The sequence below is a fragment of the Saimiri boliviensis genome, chromosome 15, assembly GCF_048565385.1.
Source record: "Saimiri boliviensis isolate mSaiBol1 chromosome 15, mSaiBol1.pri, whole genome shotgun sequence".
In the NCBI taxonomy this organism is placed as follows: Eukaryota; Metazoa; Chordata; class Mammalia; order Primates; family Cebidae; genus Saimiri; species Saimiri boliviensis.
The window spans coordinates 45,361,308-45,385,232 of record NC_133463.1 but is presented as its reverse complement, the minus strand read 5'-3'; the positions used below and the strand labels follow the sequence as shown (position 1 = coordinate 45,385,232).

The 23,925-nt window shown below is 40.4% G+C and overlaps 1 protein-coding gene across 2 annotated transcripts in view; it reads right to left on the bottom strand.

The window, feature by feature from the left end:
* Positions 1 to 23,925, bottom strand: part of TPD52 (tumor protein D52) — a 154,506-nt gene that overhangs the window by 106,358 nt on the left and 24,223 nt on the right. Inside the window, exon 2 of one of the 2 annotated variants that reach the window (XR_012514107.1) lies at positions 2,977 to 3,131. The exons of the other annotated variant lie outside the window; for it this stretch is intronic. The gene's annotated coding sequence lies outside the window, so the exon portion shown is untranslated. The remainder of the gene's footprint in view (positions 1 to 2,976; positions 3,132 to 23,925) is intronic. 2 annotated transcript variants of the gene reach the window in all.

Sequence of the window (23,925 nt, the reverse complement as noted above, 5' to 3'; positions counted from 1 at the left end):
TCGCACCACTGCACTCCAACCTGGGTGACAGAGCATGACTCCATCTCAAAAACAAATAAATCTTTCTTTCATAAAGAGTATTTTAGGTTCTCAGCAAAACTGAGCAGAAATTTCCCAAAATTGAGCAGAGAATTCTCCTATGGCCCCTGTCCCCATACACGCATAACCTCCTTCACTCATACTGACATCCCATGCCACAGTAACATGTGTTACAATTGATAAACCTACACTGACACATCATTATCACCCCAAGTCAGCATCGGTTTCTTTTTTTAAAGCTTCCCTGATGATTCTAATGCACAAGTGAGTTACGAAACCACTGGACTCAGAGGTAATGGTTTATCAAGATGGGAAGAATACAGATTCAAGAAAGAAGCAGCCAAGGAGCAAGGGTTTGAAGGACTACCGAGTCCAACAGACATGAAGATGCAAGCCTGAGCCCTGCACAGTGGCTCACGCCGTAATCCCAGCACTTTGGGAGGATTGCTTGAGGTGGAAGGATTGCTTGAGGCCAGGAGTTGGAGAGACCAGCCTAAGCAACTATTAATAAGACCCCCTCTCTACAAAAACTAAAGTTAGCCAGGTGTGGTGGCACATTTGAGGTTTCAAGGAGCTATGATCCCGCCACTGCATGCCAAGCTGAGTGGCACAGAGACATTGTCCCATTAAAAAACAAACAGCCAGGCACAGTGGCTCACACCTGCAATCCCAGCACTTTGGGAGGCTGAGGAAAGCGGATCTCCTGAGGTCAGGAGTTCAAGACCAGCCTGACCAACATAGAGAAATCCTATCTCTACTAAAAATACAAAATTAGCTGGGCGTGGTGATATATGCCTGTAATCCCAGGTACTCGTGAGGCTGAGGCAGGAGAATTGCTTGAGCCCAGGAGGAGGAGGTTGCGATGAGCCGAGATTGTGCCATTGTACTCCAGACTGGGCAATGAGAGCAAAATTCTGTCTCAAAAAAAAAAAAAAGAAAAAAGAAAAAAAAAATGTAAGCCTGCGCAGCTGGACATGATACTGATACTTCTTTTTCCAGTGGCAATTAAGAAGCAGGCCAAAAGTTCTGAGAAATCTTAAGTGAACATTTTTCATAATTAAGTTGGCCTTTTGATTAAAAAAAAAGACTACTGCAGTTCATTCAACCTAAGATGCCACTGACTACAGGATGTGTCTTGATTATAGAATCAATAAAATACAGCATTTTTATAATTCATTCATATCCATTATGTTATCCCAATAGTGTCAATATCATACCCAATTTTAGTTCAAGGTTCTAAAGATTCCTGAGTGATTAAAATTTAAATAGGAAATATGACAATTCAGCTAGCTAAGTACACAATTTTTAGATACAAACTATTAAACCTTGTCAGTCTCTAAGGTAACACAACAAAGTGGTACATAAACCACTGACAGCTGTAGGCTCTGTGACTGGTTATGAAATCCCACCCTAGAATCATCACACACAGTCCAGTGAGTATGTGAGAAGGATGTGAGCACTCTCAACAGGCTGTCCTGAATGCTCACAGCAAGTTGGCTATGTTCACTCAGGGAAATAAAAAGCCAGCATTAATATGGTGCCACAACCATAGATAAGCTGAGGTCTATATAAATGTCCACAGTCAGATTTATGGAGTCTGTAAAATTCAGCTGCATATTTGATATTTGCTTCATTTAACACCTATATTTTGTTTCATTTAAGTAATTTTGATTTTTGCTCCAATTAATTTCTGAAAAATTAAGCATAAATTTGTATATAAGCATAACATTATGAATTATATACTATTTTGAGAAAGCAAGGGTTAAATGTACTATCTCATATTCTATAACTTATTCTGGTTTTATTCTTTCACAGGGAAAAATATTTTTGCTTTTTTATTTTTCTTTTATTTTGAAATTTTTTGAGGTTCCCCCCTCCCCAAACATTCTCTGTTCATCCCAAATGGATTTTAATTACTCATCATATCTCTCTGGCTGAAACAAGTAAACAATGCTTTTGCTTTTGAAGAGTTTATGATTTTGTTCTTGGTTTTGAGACACGGTCTCACTCTGTCACCCAGGCTGGAGGGCAGTGACACAATCTCAGCTCACTGTAACCTCCACCTCCTGGGTTCAAGTAATTCTCCCACCTCAGTCTCCCAAGTAGCTGAGACTACAGGCACCCACCACTAGGCCCAGCTAATTTTTGTATTTTTTTGTAAAGATGGGGTTTCACCATATTGGCCGGGCTGTTCTCAAACTCCTGACATCAAGTAATTCATCTGCCTCAGCCTCCCTATGTTCTGGGACTACAAGTGTGAGCCATTATAATTTTGATTTTAAATTATTTACAAAACAGTTTCATTACAATAGTATATTAGGCCAGGCACAATGGTTCACCTCCCACCTCAACTCAATATCTGGAGGCTGACGTGGGAGGATGCCTTGAGCCCAGCCTGAGCAACACAGAGAAACCCTGTCTCTGCAAGAATTTTTCTTAAATAACCAGGCATGGTGGCACACGCCCGTGGTACCAGTTACTCAGGAGGCTGAGCTGGGAGGGTGACTTGAGCCTAGGAGGCCAAGGCTGCACTGAGCTGAGATCACACCACTGTATTCTAGAGCCTGGGCAACAGATCAAGATGCTGTCTAAAAAAAAGAAGAAAAGCCATCTTAAAAGAAATTTTATACAAAAGAAATTCAGGTTTAGAAACTACTGCCAACCAACCAATTGAATCATCAGCTAACAAATGTAAAGAATCTTTTGATACAACTTGAGACATTTCAACACTCTCCAGCTCTCACATCCAAACTGATGGCCTGAATGATTTTGATGGATTATCATCCTCCTGCATATTATACCTTCACTTCATTCATGTATATTTTGATAAATCTGACAATCATTTTATAAATGTACGAATTTTAACTATAGAGTAAAACTGACAGAATGACAAAAAATTGACAGAATGTTCATGTCTTCATAAATCTAATTACTTACAAACTCAAAAGGTAAAGATGGCAGTCTGGCTATAGAGCTCTTGGTTCTTTTTCTCTCATTCTGTAATCTGAATCTCTTTTTGACATCTAAACACGTGGGAGTAAAGCCACCATGTGGATGGATTCTGGGTTCCTGAGTTTCCATTTAATGCAGCACTGCTGAGAACAATCCAAATAAAGACACCACAAATCAGACCAGTAAGGCAGTGATAGTTCAAATTTTATTATGCAAAGAAACTGAAATTTTGAGATTTTTACAGAAATTACCCTGTAATCTATAACCTGACAAATACAGGTCCCATTTGTGATTTCTGAATAAACACACACACACACACACACACACACACACACACACACACACACGTATATGGAGATACATAATTACAAAAAAGGTAAATACTGAAACATCATAGTGGTTATCTCTCAAAAATAGGACTCAAAAATCAGGGAAGTAGATAGGAATGGTTTTGTTTTTCACTTTGTACTCTTCTGTGCTGCTTGGTTTTGGTTTGTATTTCTGTTTTGTTTGGTTTTTTTACATTTACTAAAAAGGGGCTAATGAAAATTAGCTGCAGAAAATGTCAAAGTTTATCTTAAATTGCTAGCTGTCCACAGTACTATATACAGACTGTCTTATCACATTACTAAGTAAATAAAAGAAACAATTATCTCATAATGTCCATTTCAACCTTTATTATCTCACTTGAAATTTATTCATTTTGTGTATTTTTAAAATTTATTTTTGTATACACATTTTTTCAAGACAGAGTCTTGCTTTGTCACCCAGGCTAGAGGGGAATGATGCTATATTTGCTTACTGCAACCTCCACATCCCAAGTTCAAGCGATTCTCCCGCCTCAGCCTCCCAAGTAGCTGGGACTACAGGCACACACCACTGCTCCCAGCTAATTTTTGTTATTTTTAGTAGAGATGTGGTTTCAACATGTTGGCCTGGTTGGTCTTGATCCCTTGACCTAATGATCCGCCCACCTCTGCCTCCCAAAGTGCTGGGATTATAGGCATGAGCCACTGCACCCAGCTATTTTTGTATATTTTTTTATTCTGATTTTTATTTATTTGTATTCATAGAAGGAAAACAACATGTCACCTCATAATGGTAAACTCTTGCTTTAATAAGTAAGATATTTTACTAAAAATTTCAAGTACATTCTATTTTTCTATCTATCTTGAATGAATAGATAATAATTTATCATTAGCTCGGTGCAGTGGCTCATGCCCATAATCCCAGCACATTGGGAGGCCAAGGTGGAAAGATTACTTGAGCTCAGGAGTTCAAGATCAGCTTGGGCAACAAAGGGAGACCCTGTCTCTACAAAAAAAAAGAAAGAAAGAAAGAAAAAAGAAAAAAAAAGCTGGCTATGGTGGTACACACCCATAGTTTCAGCTACTGAAGAGGCTGAGGTAAAAAGACTGCTTTAGCCCAGGAGGTCAAGACTGCTGTGAGATATTATCAGGCCACTGTACTCCAGGGTGGGAGCAACTCAAATAAAATAAATTTAAATGTTAAAAAATTTTAAATTAAAAAAAAAAGTGTCACTGACAGTTTTACCATTTCCATCAAAATTTGCAGTAATTTTTAAAGAATTCACTTCTTCATGCACAGTGACTCATGCCTGTAATCCCAACACTTTGGGAGGCCAAGCAAGGAGTACTACTTGAGCCCAGGAGTTCAAGACCAGTCTGAGCAACATAGTAAGACTCCATCTCTGCCAAAAATTAAAAATGTTTTAAATTTTTCATCTGGGCATGATGGTGCCTTCCTGTGGTTCTCAGCTACTCGGGACGCTGAGCCCAGGAGTTCAAGGCTGTAATGAGCTGATTGATTGTACTACTGCACTCTAGCCTGGTGACAAAGACCCTGTCTCAAAACAAAAACATTTTTTCTGTTTTAAATCTCATAGAAGTAGAGGGTAAAATAGAGGTTACTAGAAGCTAGGGAGGGGTTGGGAGAGGGAGGAGGAGGAGAGGTTAGCCAATGGGTACCATGTTATAATTAGGTAGGAGAAATAAGTTCTGTTGTTCTACTGCACAATAGGGTGACTACAGTTAACAATAATGTACATCTCAAAATAGCAGAAAAGAGGATTTGAAAATGTTCTCACCACAAAGAAATGATAAATGTTTGAGGTAGTGAATTTGCTAATTACCTTGATTTGATCATCATAGTGTATACATATATTGAAACATCACACTGTACCCCCATAAATACAATCATTATGTGTCAATTAAAAATAAAATAATTAACAGGTGTGAGCCAAAAAAAAAAAAAGAATTCACTTCTTCATGTCTTTCACGTTTTCTAAATTTCTCTCGATCACTTTTACGCCTGAATTTTTTTTTTAGGAAGAAAGATTAGTAGCAGAGTGATTTCATTCTCTGTAATGTTATATTTCAACTATTCTTAAAATACATAAATTACAGGATTTTTTCAAAACGTTAAGCCTTTGAAGTCTGCTTAAGTGTCTTCTAACTTGAAGGTAAATTTTGATTGACATGGTTGTTCACTTATTTTCAAGAACTTGGTAGATAAGCAAGATTCCAGCTTGATAATTCCTCATTCTCATCTTCTATATATTAGATATACATGAACTTATTAATAGTGAAAAAAAATGGGTTGTTCCTCACTATTCATATCTGCTTGCCTCAGAACATAAACTTTTTAAATTTTTTAAAAAATAATTGCTATTATTATTATTATTATTTTTTTTTTTTTGAGACAGAGTCTCGCTCTGTTGCCTAGGCTGCAGTGCAGTGGCGCAGTCTTGGCTCACTGCAACCTCCGCCTCCTGAGTTCAAGCAATTCTCCTGCCGCAACTTCCCAGTAGCTGGGACTACAGGCTCATGCCACCACGCCCAGCTAATTTTTTGTATTTTTAGTAGAGATGGGATTTCACCATGTTAGTCAGGATGGTCTGGATCTCCTGACCTTGTTATCCACCTGCCTTTGCCTCCCAAAGTGCTGGGATTACAGACATGAGCCACCGAGTCCAGCGTAATTGCTATTATTTTAAAAATCACAACCAGCCACAAAGTATTAAACAAACATTTAATTATAAAATAGTATATTTACACAGGCATGTAATTTATATTAAAATTTAAATTAAAAGTTAACAGCATTATTATATTAAAAGTTATCTGCCCATGAAATTTCCATTTAAAATTCCCATACATTACAAATCTGTTAAGACACTGACATGAACAACAAATCCTAGTACACAGGACATAGAATGCTGACCGGATAGCCATGTCACCATTGGAATTTGTCAGCTGAGCCACAGCTAAGTGCTCATCACGTTTCTTTGCTCTTGTATTCTATCTGCGTGTTGTCGCTTTGTATTTCCCTAAAGAACCATAATTTATGTTCCATAGTTTGTATAGCTGATTTCGCCAACTTTTGCAACTAGAAAAGAGGAGAACAGTGGCATCCTCTTCCCCAGCCCTTACCCCTACATCTCTCAAATCCGAACTCTCCTTTATTTCTAAATCATCATCTTGGATAAGAGGTCAGTCACACCATGGGTTTTATATTCTGAAGAAGGAAAGTGACAAGATAAGAAGCCCAAGAGGTCACATCAAATTGGCTCAGATTGTTCGGAGAAAGACAACAAGAGCATCTGCTGAGATGAAGAGAAGGCGGAGGGAAAGTTTTGCGAGTTTGGAATAGACGTGGGGTGGAAAGGATGAAAAAGGAAACAGACAAAAGCACAGAAGTCAGTATTGCAGGCTCGATGACACCACCATGAAAAACTTCTAACTTACTTTGCAATGTCTTGTTGCAAACAAAACCCCGATCATGTCATTACATGGCTTAAAACCCTTCAGTGGTTTTAAGGACCCATTGCTCTTAGAACCAAGTTTACTCCTTAATGTAACAGAATTTTTAGCCCTCTGGTTTCTGCATACCAATCCCATCACATTCTACATGCTAACCATCTGGTGAGCAGTTTTCCAAAGAGATACTTAACCTTCAGGACATTTCATAAGCTGTGCCCTCCACCCAGAGCACTCTTCTCGGCAACAGTAGGAATTTTTAGTTATTCTCCTAAATTGAGATAGACAGGACAGAGTCAAGAAATCACAAGCAAGATACTAGAAAAAATATTTCATAAGTGTACAGCTTAAAGTAACATTCCATAGTGTAGACAGAAAGATGCAGAGCTACCAGTTGCACTGTTTGGTGGCCAACCTTACCTGCTTTCCAGATTAGAGTTCACCCTTAATCCAACTCACCAGGAACACAAATCCTGCCATTTTCTGTTCAGTAAGAGTCACCAATGCACTACAATATCAACTAAAGGCTAGGAAATAAAATACCTGATTTCAGGGTTCTGTTAACAAAAAGGGGAATCATTCTAACATAGTTAAACTATTTTCACCATTCAAAAGAAATTACCATTTAACCCAAATGCTTAAAAAAATTTTTAAAGACAGCCATCTGGGAAGATAGTAGTTTACTCCGGCCTTTCTCAAGCACATAGGGTTATTTTTCCTTACTACCCACACACAGTGTCTTTTGGACATGGGGTGAGAAGTAGAGGTTTAGCTTTAGGAGTCAGTAACTGAATGGTATTTAAAACTTTGGTCCCGAGGAAGGTGACTTAAAGAGCCAGTGCTGGCCGGATGCGGTGGCTCGCACCTGGGAGGCCGAGGTGGGTGGATCACTTGAGGCCAGGAGTTTGAGACCAGCTTGGCCAACATGGTAAAACCCCATCTCTAAAAAAAGAAAAAAAAAAAAAGAGCCAGTGTAATTGGTCAGAATGGAGAGGAGAGCCAAGAAGAAATGCTGATAATGAGATCAGGAGAAAAAATCAGCAAAGACAATTCTTTGAAATATCCAGAATGGCTCAGCTATGAGAAGGGAAACAAGCTGACCAGTTACCCCAATTATTCCACCTTCCTGTTATACTTCTACTAGGAATTAATAAACTATTATTCTAATAAATCTGCTTTATTAACCACAGTATACATATTCCAAAGGAAAATACCTAGCATATTATATACCCTCAAATATTTATTGGTACTCTGAGGAATACAGACTCCCTTTTAAGTGCTAATCTTTTATCAGCTGTATCCAGGTGTTTTCAAAAGATCAGTATGTCTCCCAAACTCTCCACTCCAGCTACTCCTTGGCAAGATGCCAGCTGAATTTCCCAGTTAGAGCTGGAACCAGTTATACTAGGTGGCTTTTGTAGCAAGAATCCTGAGCCACAGCTGAACAGTTCACTTCCTCTACCCTTCACTCCATTCCGACATTGTTGTGATGTGGAACAATTTGCAACATTTAGTCTTCCTTAGTACCCTGGGACCAGGTATCCTACAATAAGACCTATGAGCTCACATATTTTAAGATAAGATACTCAGTGGCCGGTCACAGCCATACATCCCTTTACAGCTGCTCCACATGGCAGCCATCTATATTGAATGGTATAAAACTATTAATAGATGTGGGTGGAAAAGGTTTTTGTTTGGAGACAGATTTTCTATAAAGATGCAATTCAGCATCCTAGTTAAGAACGCAGCTGTGGAGTCAGAGGAACTAGGGATGCAAACCCACTCGCCTACTGATCAGAGGTATGAAATGGTGAAACCTCAACTCACTGAACCTGAAGTTCCTCATCAGTAAGAATGGGATAATAAAAGTTTATTTTTCTTTCTTTTTTTTTTCTTTTGAGAGGGGATCTCCCTCTATCACCCAGGATGGAGTGCAGTAGTGAGATCTTGGCTCACTGCAGTCTCAATCTCCTGGGCTCAGGGAATCCTCCCACCTCAGCCTCTCAAATAGCTGGTAGCACGTGTTAAAGTTGTGTTGTTAAAATTGTGATTGCTATATTGTTTACATGAGGATTCAGTGTCCTATTGCCAATTCATCTGTATTTCAATCCTCCCTCCTCCATGCCAACACAATACAATAGGCTGATGGCCCCAGACAACAGCACTTCTTGGGTTTACAATATACCAGGACCTGCAGTCCCAGCTAATTTTTGAATTTTTTGGTAGAGACGTGTTTTTTCCCTGTTGTCCAGGCTGGTCTCGAACTCCTGGGTTCAAGTGATCCATCAGCCTCAGCTTTCCAAAGGGCTAGGATTACAGATGTGAGCCACCATGCCTGGCCAAAAATCTATTTCATCAGTTGCGGTGAAAATTAACTCCTTCTATGTTTGCAAATCATTCAGTACATAATAAATGTTCCAGAATTGGTTCTCAAGATTGTGACTGCTATTGTTTATGTGAAGATTCAGAGTCCTATGGGCTGGTAGCACAGTACTTCTTGGGTTTACAATACCAGGGTGAGGACAGACGAGGTGCCAAGAAGGAAGAGGAGCTGATGGAGTCTGAAGGTTTGGAAGGCCAGGATGCAACAGCAGATTTCCTTTTGTTGTTCTGTGCCACCCACTGTTAATTCAGAGAAAGAAACATGGGACTCCCGCCCAAATCACATATGGCAACAGTGTCCATAAGGAGATATGGTACCACGTGAGGACGTAGCTAGAATAAAGGAAGGGGCAAAAGATTACCTGGAGATTAGTTACCCTTAGTAATTAATTGGTTACCAAGGGATCCCCATGCCACTTTTGAGTTCATACTTGCTAGTTCTCTATCAATTCAACCAGCCATAATGCCTTTTGATGTTGATATAAAAGGAAAATTTGTTCATTGATGAAAACTTAGTGTGGAATTCAAATCCTGGCTCCAACACCTGTTAGTTACATAACCTTGGATAGCTCATCTGGTCACTCTGGTCATTTTTTCCTGCATTTGTAAAACTAGGTACCCACATATAACTCATATAGTTGCTATTAAGAATAAATATGACATTCGGCCAGAGGCGGTGGCTCAAGCTTGTAATCCCAGCACTTTGGGAGGCCGAGGTGGGTGGATCACAAGGTCGAGAGATCGAGACCATCCTGGTCAACGTGGCGAAACCCTGTCTCTACTAAAAATACAAAAAATTAGCTGGGCATGGTGGCACGTGCCTGTAATCTCAGCTACTCAGGAGGCTGAGGCAGGAGAATTGCCTGAACCCAGGAGGTGGAGGTTGCAGTGAGCCGAGATCGCGCCATTGCACTCCAGGGCCTGGGTAACAAGAGCGAAACTCCGTCTCAAAAAAAAAAAAAAAAAAAAAAAGAATAAATATGACATTCAAAAGCACCAGTGCAATAATGTTTGTTCCCTTTACCTTTACTCAATAATTACAGGACCCTCTCCTGAACCACTCCAGACATTTTCTTAGGATACCACTTAGACAAATGGTGACACCCTCTGATTGACCCTCTGAGAGGTTCCAGGAATAGCAGCAGGGACTGCTACAGCCACCCATGGGTCATATTCCATGCTTAGGTGTCTGGTGGATGCCAACCCCCTCAAATTCAGAATTAAAACTGAATTTTCCTTCTTCACTCCAAAACCAGATATTCTTTCCTCTTTGTGTTCCTCCTGGTTTCTTATTAACAGCACCACCACTTTCTCCAGTGACCCAGGCTTAAAACCAATTACCTACATTTTATTTCTTTGACCCATCCACTAATTTAGGCAGAGAACCATCAATCCTTCCCTCAGTTTCCTTTGGCTCCATTTCTTCTTTCAATTCCTCTCACCACTGGACCTTAGGTCTAGACCACACCTGCTCCTCAATCCAAATAGAGTCCCTGCAGAAACTACCGTGATTTCATCAAGTTCAAGAGTCCAGGAACTTGATGGTACCCCTGATGCTTAAAACAAACAAACAAAAATTGTTGGCACACTTGAGGGAAACTGGGAAGGAAGCAGGGGTATAGGAAGGAATCTTCTTGGAGACAAGCATATCCCTCTTGGGAAATACCCCAAGGAAGAATAATAGGGTCACTTTTTTTTAAAGGATGAAGTTTGTATTGTACCAAGTCAGAATAAGAAGACAACACAGAGGACCAGAAGTCATGGTTGAAATTCAGATTAGAAATGTCATTCAAATATAGAAAATAACAATACAAACCATTTTTTCATATAGAGTATTCTGTACAGTCCATGATATGGCAGACACAGTGATTGTAATCCACGGTCACAGCTTAGGAGCAGTGGTTATTTCATTCACCAATTAATTTTCTTTAGTGCCTGGCATATCTATGTCAAAACCAGTAATTGTAGCTATTAACTGAATGCTTACTATGTGCTGGGCACCGTGCTGCATTATCTACATATTCTCTATCTTGGTCCTTACCCAACCCTATGAAGGGCATTGCAATCATTTAAAGATGAAAATTGACAGTATAGGAATGGAGGAGAGATATGTCCCTGAGCTCACCTTTACAAGAGGAAAATGGTTTGCCCCAATAAGAAAATATTCATATAGTACTTAAAGTTTCCAATGTCTTTAATGCTTATCTCGAGTCATACAATAATCCTATGAATTAGGCATGACATCGATTATTATCTCTTACAGTTGAGAAAAGCTCCCTCTAAGTCATGCAGGCCACTGTCTTCTTGCCTTCAAACATCTCTGCATGTTTCCTTCTAGAGCTAGTGGCAAAAGAACCGTATCTGTGCCCACTTGTGAAGCGAGCAAAGGAGTTACCAATGTCTCCTTTCTGATCCGAGAGGGAGTGTGTCATGAAGACAGGCAGCTCCTCGTAGAAGTCCACACAGTAGGAACCGAGGCCTCCTGCCAACAACTATGTGCAGGAGCCATGTAGAAAGTGGACCCTTCGGTCCATTCAGCCTCCAAATGCCGACCAGCCCCTACCGTCAGCTTGACCACAGTCTCACCAAAGGCCCCGAGCCACACCACCAAGATGAGCTGCTCCAAGGCTCCTGGACTTGTTCCTGAGATAATAAGTATCTGTTGCTTTAAGCCCCTAAATGATAAGGTAATTTGTTACACAGCAATAGATAACTAATGCCAATCCAAAACCAGAGACATAATATGAAGCCTGAAGGTTTCAACACGAAGAAGCTGAAGAAGAAATGGGATGCCTAGAGAGTTAATGAAGTCCCTTCCAGGAGAGGTATGCAGGTGCAGATGCTGAAGTATCCAGCAGAGGTATTACAGAACGGATGCACAGGCAGGATGGAAACTTGCAAAGATATCCCTTCGGGTTACTGCCAACCACAAGACCCAGTGAATTTCACTGTAAACTTCTCCCTAGTCTAGATGTACACATTGTTGTTGTCAAAAATGCCAGGACTGAACAGCTAACAAGCTGACTAAAATCTATCCAAAGCCTCCTTGTTTAGAACATTTGAAACAATTCATTATTTTTGATAAGAGAAAAGTGGTCATAGGAGGAGTTACAGTTTCACCTCCCACTTCCCAAGACAATTAGTTCATGACCCCAGACAACCTCAACTAGGTTTTATTTAAGCGAATACCTGAGTCTTCTCACTCGACCTGCCAACTTGCCCCCAGGAGAGTTAGAGCTCAGAAGAAGAGGAAGCCTGAATACACCATTACTCTTAAGGAACTGGTTTTCCAACTTTTCTGATAATTGCTACATAACAAGCACACACGCACACACACATTTAAACAAAAATTGACATTTAAGAAAACAATGCTCACTATTAGAATATGTAAGTCATTTTGGTCTCATACTGTTCTACTACAATTGCTCTTTTTAAAAAACAGCTGGTCAAAACCCACAACCCAATAACAGGTCCCAAGAAAAAGTCTGAAGAATATATCCCAACATATACTTCTGAACGCTCAGCGGCTCCTAAAATCTTCCTAGAGACAAACACACACACATACACAAAAAAAACGAAATAATAAATCCCCCTTCACCCCAATCGTGTAAATAGTTCCACTTCACCCACATCCATAACATACGCACTAGATGGTGGGGCTTCCATCTAATCAAGAACGACCTGAGGCAGTTTCTCTTCAAATGCAAATAATTATCCAGGCCCCAAAATTCTTCTAGTTCCACAGGTAATGACTGGAAAATCCACAAACAACTCCAGCTAAAACTCCCTATCACTCTTAACAAGTATGGCTCAAAGGCAAAATTTCAATCTTGTCCTATTTTTTGAAAAAATAGGCAGGCAGCAAAATAAAACATCAGCAAAAACTAAATGTGCTTAGATAAAGCTCAATTAAATATATTTTTGTACTTTTCCGAAACGGACCACAGGTTACAATTAAAAAGAGTAATAAATTAATCTATAGAAGCAGAAAGTAGATTAGTGTTTGCCTGGGGGCACGGATGTGGACTGGCTGTAAATAGGCACAGGGTGATGAAAATACTCTAAAAATAGAGTGTGGTGATCACTGAACAACTCTAAGTTTACTAGAAATCACTGAATTGCATATTTCCAAACAAGCGAATTTTAAGGTGGCTATTATTTACAGCAAATGATATCTGAATAAAGCTTTTTTAAAAAAATATGGAAAAGGAAAAGATCCATATGTTCGATTTTTTTTAATATCCAAGATACATGTCAGTTAAAACAAGCAAAGTACAGAATAATGTGTATGACATGTTCCCATCTGAATTTTTTAAGTGATTGCATACATTATCTCCCTATATTTCTAGAAGGACCCCCAGAGGCTGATCATAACAGCTGCTCTGGGAGAAACGGGTCTAGACTAAGAGTCTGAGTTTTAATTGCAACCTGTTTGGATTCATTTGCCTTGAACATGAATTATTTTTCATAAGTATGAAAATAAGGTGGGTGGAAGCCCTCAGGAGTAGGACTCTTACAGCAGTATCAGGTTTATAATGGTACTAGTTCATATTGTTCTTTGAGAAGGGGATAGCTTGGTCCTTCAGAATTTAAATATTTCAGCAAGGCAGGGTGGCTCATGCCTATTACTCCAGCACTTGGGAAGGCTGAGGCAGGAGGATCACTGGAGCCCAGAAGTTAATGCTGCAGCGAGTCACTATCATGCTACTGCACTCCAGCCTGGGTGACAGAATGAGACCTTGTCTCTAATTCATTATTTCTCAGTAGAAGTCTATGTTTAAAAAGATGCCTGTCTTTGACAACAAGATGCCAAGTGACAGAATCTTTCATGTGAAATCTGATTTCATAAAATCCAGCAGGAAAAGAATCTCAACACCCTCTTAGGAGGAAAATGGGGTTCTTATGATTTAGTCATCTGCTTTGGCAAGTACTAGAACAAAACTCAAAGTGGCTTATGGTTTGCAAGTATAAATCTGGAAACACATTAGAAACATTATATCTGAGTATAGGACTATATGCATCTAGGAAACTGAAAATGTAGTCCTCATAGAGATTTATTAAAAAAAAAAAGAATACGTAAATAAAAAACTAAAATTGAATCCAAAAAGGTAGTTGTACACCACACTCCCAAATCTTGTAACCAGGCTTTTAACAACTGTTCAGATCCAGGCCTGGGTTCTACCTCTGCTCATTTAAAGCTCTGGTTCCTAACTGAGCACTTTACCTTGCTACTCAAGGACACAGGCTCTCAAAAAATTGAGAATTTGTGGCTCATCACTTCCTCCCGTGCCCACTTCAGGCTCACCCTGTCATCAGACGGCTTCCTGATTTACAAGGCTAAAGTAACCAGAATTTGGACCGTAAATTATTAGTATTCCCAACTTTCAAACACAAGCCACTCAGGTGACCCATTTCCAGGATCATGGCAGCCCCGCCCACCCAGAGCCTCTCCTGCTAGTCGGGTCTTCCTCCAGGGCCTCCACTGACACAGGAGCCACTGTCTCGGACACCCCATGAGCCTCACTCCTACTAGAGTTCTACAACTGATACTGCAGCCCCCATTTCCACTCTATCTATTTATACCATTTGGATTATTTTAACTATATTATTCAATACTCAGCCACCTGTATTTACTGAATGCCTGCTATGCCTGAGACACTGGCAGGGAGGGGAGAAAATAAGAGTATTTATAGTTAACAATTGGGACAGTGTTTTCCTTCTAATGGCAGCTTGAGAAATAATTCACATACCATAAAATTCACTATTTTTTTAATAAAGAGTATGATTCACTGGTTTTTCGTACATTCACAGAGTTGTGCAATCATCATCACAATCTAATTTTCATTACTCCAAAAAGAAACCCATACCCATCAGCAGTTTAGGCTAATATTTTTATTAAAAAATGTTTGGCCGGGCGCAGTGGCTCAAGCCTGTAATCCCAGCACTTTGGGAGGCCGAGGCGGGTGGATCACAAGGTCAAGAGATCGAGACCATCCTGGTCAACATGGTGAAACCCCGTCTCTACTAAAAATACAAAAAATTAGCTGGGCATGGTGGCACGTGCCTGTAATCCCAGCTACTCAGGAGGTTGAGGCAGGAGAATTGCCTGAACTCAGGAGGCAGAGGTTGCAGTGAGCCTAGATCGTGCCATTGCACTCGAGCCTGGGTAACAAGAGTGAAACTCCATCTCAAAAAAAAAAAAAAAAAAGAAAAATTTCAAAGTTTCAGACTTGCAAACTTCTAAAACATTTACAACTATAAACTGCCCAGGCTATCCAAAAACTGTACAGTATGTGGTCCAGATTAATACAGTTAATAATTACCCACTGTGGGGCATATGCAACTTCAAGGGCAGAGGTAAAGATTCCCCTTAGGGAAAAATTTAGCACAAGCATGAAAATAACAAGTAGCAGTAGCAGGAAAGGAGGGGAGGCAGGGAAGAGTTGCGTTTGGATAGCACCTCCCAATGCACAATACACTCGAATGCTATAGCTAACAATACTGCATTATACACTCAAAAATTTGCTAAGAGGATAGATCTCATGTGAAGTGTCATTATCAAAATCAAATATAATATAATGGCATTTTTTTCAATCTTCCTAACCATTTCGACAGGAATACAAGACATTTACAAATAGGGAGCTCTGAGGATCAGGAGGGACATCTGACTCCCAGTCACCCTGCCAGGGTACCCCACCTGGCTCTTCCGGTTATCTAACAGAAGCAGGCAAGACAGTTCAATCCAGCAAGCTCCATGTTAGCAGTGAGCAACTCTAATTTCATATCTGACTGAAAAAAGAAAAGAAGCCTATTTATGTTCTCAACACAATAAAGCAGCCTTTGTTTTATGCTAAAGCCCTGGTGATTTTTTCAGCGCCAGTCCAGCTGTGACACACAGATGCTGGTTCGATGCCCTGTATAAATGATTTCTCTTTGTTTAGTGGTGAGAACGTGAGACCTCACTAAAGCCCAAGTCCTGGGTTCTCCTGAGGTCACCCCCAAAAGTGAGTAGTGTAGCCTTACTGGCAAGGAGACCTACCTGTGTCTTCCCCAAATGCCTGGGAAGGTAGGTTAGAGTTAGATTTTTTTTCATTAAAATGAGGTAAAATTCTAATTGTTCCACAATTGTCTCCAGAATGACAACATTTCTGATTCACTTGAGTCTTTTTTTGTTTTGTTTTTGTTTGTTTTTTTGTTTTCATCAAGTCTTACTAGAACCTGAACCACTGGGAACACAGCTCCACCTTGTTAACCAGAGAAAACAGCTCACTTTTTCCAGGAACATTAACTCTTTTTTCTGACATAAAGTGGCATTTAATAGTTTGGCTTATTAGTCTCCAAGCCATTAATGGCCTGAAAGAGATTAAACAACTTTTGAAAAGTAATCGATTGTGAGTAACACTGGTTAAGGCTTCCTTGTAGCTACAAAAAAAAACACCCAGAGTACAGGACGCTCACTTAAAATTAACACTGACTTGGATGCACACCACACACACACAAATACAACTCCCACATGTAATCTATTTTTATATGAATTGGTTGCATGTGGTAACAAATTCTAAACAATACAATGCAAATAAAAGGGTTAGCTGCACTGCACTCTAGGAAACTATTCCACTAGCTTCCACTCCTGCAGCACTCAGCAAGAGGAAAATGATGGGGAGGTCAACACTACCACACTACTAGTGGGTCACCTCAGATTTGATGTAACCCTAAACTCAACAATCTCAGGAAGTTCTGTCATAAAGGCAGGAAGAACAGACTGGGAGGAGCATTTTCAGGGGCAATACAACTCGTGTGTGTCTGTGTGTGTGTGTAGAAAGAGGATGAATCATGGCAATCTAAGGCATTATGAGGCATGGATGAACCACACTACTCAGTGTTAGCAACATGTGGATCTGTGCCTCTGCGCGTGTGTCACTTTCCACAGCTGCATACAAAATGTAACTCCACTAGCAGACTAAGCCATCTGGAGGCTAATCCCACATCATATTCATACTCCACAGAATTCACGACACATCAGCATCACCTCCCAGACATCACTCCTAACCCCCTAAATTCCAGCTATAGAAGCCCCGTACCTTTTCTCACTCATTACATAGTGGGGGTCATCTCTATGGCCCCCAATATCACTGGCATTCACATCTCTGTGTAGGTCCCCTCCACATGTAACCAGGGTTGGTCCATGTGACCAACAGAATAATACAGCTCTTGGGTTCTCTTTCTCTTGCATCATTTGCTTCGAGGGAAGCTATGTCATGTGCGGCCTCATGGAGAGGTCCCTGGGGTGAGGAACTGGCACCTGTTGCCAACGACTACCCAAGTTGAGCTTGGAAGCAGATCCTCCAGCCCTGAGATGCTCCAGCTGACAGCAATACTGAGACCTCGTGGAAGACCCAGAGCCAGAACCACTTTGCCAACCAGCCCCAGATTCCTGACCTGCAGAAACTGGGAGACAATGTTTTGTTTTGTTTTTTAACTAAGCTGCTAATTTGGGGGATAATATGTAGCAACAGATACTAAGATAATAGCCATACCACCTTTATCTGGAATGTTCTTCCCTGGGCCTATCTATCAAAATTCTCATGAGATCCAAGGACGGTGGCTGGTCTTTTACAAAAATGCTTTGGAATCTCACTCACCAGAATCATGTCTTTCTCGTAAACTCCATGGGTCATCTCTAACAGTGCTGTTATTCTGTTATGTTTTGCAATTAAGGTTCATACGCCCGCATCCTGCACTAACCATGAGCTCCCTAAGGCACAAATCGGGTTTATATCTTCTCATTGAGAGCAATTAGCCTAGTCATATCAGGGAGTCTCATCCACCCCACAGCTGTGTACAGGAAAAACTGGGAAGTGATACTGTTGGACATAAAGTTAAAGTTGGGCTGGTCCACAGTAATAAAGGCTCGATTAACTGTGGAGAGTTCTTCTCTTGGCAAGGACCATATCTGGAAAATGAAGCGGGTCAGAGAAAAGGGGAAGAGAAAAAGTACAAGCAGGCTGGGTGCAGTGGCTCATGCCTTTAATCCCAGCACTTTGGGAGGCCAGGAGTTTGAGACCAGCCTGGCCAACAAAGCGAAACCCTGTCTCTATCAAAAGTACAAAAATGAGCCAAGTGTGGTGGCATTCACCTGCAGTCTCAGCAACTCAGGAGGCTGAGGCACAAGAATTGCTTGAACCCCTGAGATGGAGGTTGCAGTGAGCAGAGATCATGCCACTGCACTCCATCCTGGGTGACAGAGTAAGACTCTTTCTCAAAAAAAAAAAAAAAAAAAAGGAAAAGAAAAGAAAAGGCACAATCAGACTGGTCCTGGGCAAAACTCAACCTTCCCTTCCCTGCCCTATACTTTCCCTTACAATCCCATTAAAAGAGAATAGGGAAGAAGGAACCATCTATAGAAACTCTGCCTTGATGACACTGCTGACTGTTGTGACCAGAATCCAGCAAGAGCTAGGACCTTGCACACACATTCATGTATATCCTTATGTGCACACAAGGGTGCACACACTCAGGGGAAGTGAGGTAAAGGTAGGTAGTTCACCAACCAGCAGAGCAACACCCTCCAAGTGAGCTGCCATGTCTTCAAGCAGCTGGTGGTCACAGTCACAGAGCATGAATAGGTGGGGTTTGTATCTTGACTCCACTATGAACCACATGAACAAGGAGGAAAGTACCTACTTTGTGGACTCTCACAGCTCCCATCTGAAAATTACTACCACGTATTAAGGCAGCTGTTGAAAAGATGAAATGCGATCAATCTAGGAGTTTGTATATAACACCAAGAATGATGCCTGTCAAATCATTCACTTCTTTCCCCTCTCTGGAGCCAGCCTTCCAAAAGTTGTATCCAGAATGGGATGGTCTAAACGCTAACATGAGGACCCAGAGTCAAGTCATTTCCATTTGCCTTTACTGCTACCAATTCCAAATGAGGCTCCGGGGTTGAAAACGCTTTACCTCACTTCGCTGATAGACTTATGCATAACCCCAATTAAAAGTCTGGCTCCTTTGGGACATACATTTCTCTTTGACCAAAACTCATTAAAACTTGGCAGGAAGCCACCCACAGTGAGCTAATTATACACAGCATCACCCTATATATGAATAGCTTACTGTAGCTAACTTACACGCTAGCATCCACTACCTATGTACACCTTCCTTATGTGCAGGAGCCACGGACTCATTTCTTTCGTTTTTTAAGCTTCATAGTTTAGCAAAATGTCCATCACTTTAAAAGCAACCAACCAATCAATCAACCAAAAATTATCATTTCTAGAACTTAGTATTGCATAACCCTAACTCAGGTAATTAAGAAAGTAGAAACAGGCTGGGCATGGTGGCTCTCACCTGTAATCCCAGCACTTTGGGAGGCCGAGGTGGGCGAATCACCTGAGGTCAGGAGTTCGAGACCAGCCTGGCCAACATGGTGAGACTCTGTCTCTACTAAAAATACAAAAAAATATTAGCTGGGCATGGTGGTGTGTGTCTATAATCCCAGCTAGTCAGGACACTGAGGCAGGAGAATTTCTTGAACTTGGGAGGTGGAGGCTGCAGTGAGCCAAGATCCTGCCAGAGCACTCCAGCCTGGATAACAGAGTGATACTTCATCTCAAAAAAAAAAAAAAAAAAAGAAAGAAAGAAAGAAAGTAAAAACAATGAAAAACTTACTAATGATTTGGCAGTTCCATTTCAACAGGAAGCTAAACATTTATTAAGATTCTAGTATATCCCACCATATTAAACATCAAAGCAGACAAAGATGCAAAACACTTTTCAGAAAAATTCCATTTAGGTTCTTGTAATGTTCATGAAATATAAAGATTAACATTTTAAACAATCACAAAAGCCACATTAGTTCATCTGTTGGTGAATCTGTAAGGTGAAATCCATGTGAAATATTCCAAAATTTACATTTGTTTCCCCACAAGATACCTCTTATACAACCAAAATTTTAATTTTATATGACAAATTTTTGTAATCGGCTTCTAAAAATGTTGAAGGTATAATCAGAATCTACCAGAGCTTTTATCTTCTTCAAATGAAAGCAATCTCTGTCAGGAAAAATTTGTGTAATGTTTTGTGATATTATGTATATCATAATATTTTGTTCTTTTTCCTACTACGAAGAATATCATGATAATGTTGCAATTAATATGTAAATTAGATTTTAATATTACCAACATACAAGGCTAGGATTTTGCAATTAGAAGCCAAATTTTAACAAAATAAAATAGTGCCTAAGAAAACACTGAACAATTAAAAACGTTACACACAATATGGAAGATCTCATAAAGAAACTGATCAATACTCATCAAAACCAACTGGGCCCTTCCAGCTGAGGTTATATGACCTTTCGATCCTGCTCCTGTTCCTGAAGGGCCAGTCTTTGTCACACAGCTGAACCAGCACCCACCTCTCCATAGCAACTACAGCAAGCCCTACAGCGCTACGAAAGATTTCAGATAGATGCCTCCTCTTACATTAAATATTTATTAGATTTCTGAATAATGGTCTTCTTGGGGAAGTTCATGGGTGGCACATACAACTCACAGCCCCCATCCCTCTTTCAAAAACACCTTTTCTATTAGAGTCACTGAAATACACCCAGAAGGGAAACCACAGACAGTTCTTTGGTGTGGGCAGGGGGTGGACTGTCTCCTTGACATAGCTTCTCATGTGCATTTTTTACAGGGCATTCGGTGTGCATTTTGACCAAACTTAAAGATTGTCTAAATTTTTAGGTCATCTCATTCCCTGTAGCACCTTGTCCAGTTAGTAATAAGCCAGAAAAAAAAAAATCTAATAAGCACAGTATCTATTTAAAGCCTAATATGCCCTTGTATCTTGGTGTGTGGAAAGAATTAAAATTATAATGAGTTACTCTGTGGGTTATTTTTTAATTCATTTATACACACCACATGAGGTTCAAAATGAACAACTAACTCAGGCTCAGCTGAAGAACTCCTGGAGAGTCACTCTTTATCTGGGAAGCACTGGTGTTAAAAATTGGTGCAAATGTTGTTGCCATTTAGTAGAGTATTTTCACATCCCAAAGCAGAAGCACAGAAGTAGGTACAAATATCAAAGTTTCCTTACAAGAGAAAGAATTTCTTTGCTTTACTCTGCCCTGCATGAACAGCTAAGTGAAAAGCAGATTCTCCCAGGAGGCTCAAGGATATAACAGTAATCTTGTTTAAGCCCAGCATGTGGCCAGAAATGATGAATCTATGTGAAGATTTGGATGGCAAGTGATCTTTGAGCTGGCACAGCAGCTGCAACACAAAAGGTTGAACACATTTTCATGGGAAAGTTGCCTACGTGCCACTGAAGAAGCTGAACTATGAAGAAGCAGCTGAAATGCAAAAACACCTTCCCCTACTTCTCTGTACTCAGGACTCAGCTCAGTGCTGGGCACACAGCAGGTGTTCAGGGAATGGGAATTGGTGACTGTAAGAATCATACGAATTTTTCTTCTTTCAGGAGTGCTGCACATTCCAGGCCCATCTCGTGCCCCAGAAGTTACTATTAGAGAGGAACATCATCAGGAGTAGGGCAAGCTAATAGGAAACTAATTAGGAAAATGTAATACAGACATCAAATCTTTTATTCAAGAAATGACTCAGTTTCTCTACAACCTAGGGCAACTCTAGACATAGGAGCATTTTCACTTGCCTGAGACAAAAGGAGGGAAAAAAACCCACAATGTTCCTGAAACTAAAAAGTAACACCCTTTATTTTAAAATGTTTTTCCTGATTTTTTGGATGGCAAGAAGAGTGTTAAAAAAAACATGGTGGTTTTTTTGTTAGTTAATTTTAATGACTTAGCCCAACAAGGAGTGGACAACTCAGTGTGAGTTCTCCCCCACCCAATTTTAATTTTACCATTCCATGAATTCCAAAAAATTAAAAAGGGTAATGCTAGGACGTAACACCCATTTCCCCTGCCTGCAGCCCAACTCGCCTAACACACCACTGCCCAGAACCGAAACAGGACAAACTGGTTTAGAAGGTAGAGTGAACAAAGAATGCTGTATTTGGCTATCCATACATGGAAACTAACACGAGGTAAGAGCATCCAGATTGGAAGAGTCTAGCACCAAAGTCATGTTAAAAAATATACTTGGACGTATAGCCCCTGGATGGTCACCTAAGTGAGTCACTGTTGCCAAGGGCAATTCTTATTCATCAGGTGTGCTGGTGGGGGAAAAGAAACACATGACTATCATTGCTTTTAGGTAGCCTACAAAAGACTTAGAAAAAGATCCCACTGTTTTTACTGAGATTCAGTAGTTTTTCTTGAATAAATGCTTTTCAATTTAAAAAAAAAATAACTAAAAAGAAAAATTGGCTAGCAGCCCAAAGCCCATTTCAGGTTCAATTTATAAAAAGTCTAGTAAGCACATTTACGATTTTCCTAGCAACTCTGGGTTAGCCTCAACTTAGCCAGAGAATAAGACAAACTACCCAAGGCTGGGCATTAATGTGGTGAGCATCATTGAGTGATGATGCCATTATCTACTAAAACAGAACTATAACAACAAATGCACATGTTCAGCAATTTCATTCCTCCGTATTACCCTAGACAAACATGGCCTGCATAACGCAGGAATAAACAAAGATGTTCAATGCAGGATTTATTTATAATAGTTAACAAAAAATACTGGAAATAACCAAATATCTATTAATAGAATTAAGGCGGATTTAAACCATGGTATGCTATGCAGCAGTTAAAATTAAAGAAGTGATCAATGTGTACTACTACAGAAAGAGCTCCATGACATGGAGCTGATGAAGAACACAGAAACACAGTATGACAGCATTTGAGTTTTTAAAAGGCACCCACAAAAATCCCATTCTATATAGCATTCCCAAATGTCGTCCGTGAACCAGCAGCATCAGCATCACCTATGAACCTGCTAAAAATGCAAATTCTCAGGCCTCACCGCAGACCTACTGAACCAGAACTCTGCGGGTGGGGTCAGCAGTGTGTTTTAACAAGCCCTCTGAGGGTGTGAGGTCTTGTTTTAACAAGGCTGAGAACCACTAGCCTACATGAGCAGGCATAAAAATCTCTAAGAAAAGGTTGGCCAAACTTGCATCAAATGAGGTCCCTGCACAACTCTCTGCCTATACTCTCATCTATCTTTATCTATACTCTTGTGTTCATGCGTTGCTCCTGGAAGTTAAAAGTACCTTTTTTACGACACTGCAGGTGCTAGGGAAGAGCCTGCGGAAATGGTTAACCATGCATCTCAGCAAAGGAAATGGGGACCTCACTGATGGAATGCGAGAATCAGGATCCTTAAGAGCTGCTGAAACACTGTGGGTCACAAAAAGCACAAAAAAACACATCCAGTCAGAATTGTACTCCAAAGCTCTCAACAGAGTTTGGCTGGTCTTACTGGTGACTCCTGCGGAAAGAGAGTACATGACAGTCAGCACTAGTAGGAAGGACAGCTAGCTACCAAAGGATGAAAAAGAACAATGAGGGCCTTGTTTGGGAAAGCCAGACTTTCTACGTAGTCTTTTGTTGTCCTCATTTGTCGATTCTTTTTTTTTTTTTTTTTTTTTTTTTTTTTTTTTTTTTTTTTGAGACGGAGTTTTGCTCTTGTTACTACTCAGGCTGGAGTGCAACGGCATGGTCTCGGCTCACCGCACCCTCCGCCTCCTGGGTTCAGGCAATTCTCCTGCCTCAGCCTCCTGAGTAGCTGGGATTACAGGCACGCGCCACCATGCCCAAGTAATTGTTTGTATTTTTAGTAGAGACGGG